The 667-nt window shown below is 24.1% G+C and overlaps 1 protein-coding gene across 1 annotated transcript in view; it reads right to left on the bottom strand.

Moving 5' to 3' along the window:
* LOC111458593 overlaps nt 1-667 on the bottom strand; it is a 2650-nt gene that overhangs the window by 1299 nt on the left and 684 nt on the right. The window lies entirely within an intron of this gene.

Raw genomic sequence — 667 nt, 5'->3', positions numbered from 1 at the left:
AAAAAAAAAAAAAAAAAAAAAAAAAAAAAAAAAAAAAAAAAAAAAAAAAAACATTCCCAACCCATGTGGACCGAACTTCTCCAAAATGGATCCACGTGGCGAGAACCGCAAACTACGAAGAATTAGAAACTGACACGTCATTTCATCGTAGCCATGAACATGACACGTGGCATAACTAGAACCATTCATGCCGCCGGATCGCCCCGACTTCAGTCAAGACCATAACACAGGATTGGAGGCCAAGAAAACCTCGTCATTATTTTTGGTTAATTTTTGTTTAATAATTAATAATTAATAATTGGTCAATTTCAATCCCTAATTAAATTAAAATTTTCCTTACATATTATTCTATATTTAAACTTTTTTTTTTGGAATTTTCTATAATCAACCAATCTAAACTATTATTTATAATCCCAAAGCTTAATATATATATAAATAAATTTACTAAATTGAAAATATTTTAAAGCTTTTATTAATCTTTCAGGTGTTCAAAAGTAAATTAATTAATTTTCTACATTGACTTAAACAAAATCACAATTTCAATTACAATAATATTGATTTTGAAATTTATTGGCAATAATTAATTTCATATTAAAATTTTAATTTTTGTATTAAAAAATTCGAAAATTAATTAATTCATAAAAAAAAAAAAAAAAAAAAAAAAAGG

This window comes from Cucurbita moschata, unplaced genomic scaffold, assembly GCF_002738365.1.
Source record: "Cucurbita moschata cultivar Rifu unplaced genomic scaffold, Cmos_1.0 Cmo_Scf00021, whole genome shotgun sequence".
Lineage (NCBI taxonomy): Eukaryota > Viridiplantae > Streptophyta > Magnoliopsida > Cucurbitales > Cucurbitaceae > Cucurbita > Cucurbita moschata.
Note: the sequence above shows the minus strand (reverse complement) of the source record. Positions and strands in the feature narration are given on the sequence as shown.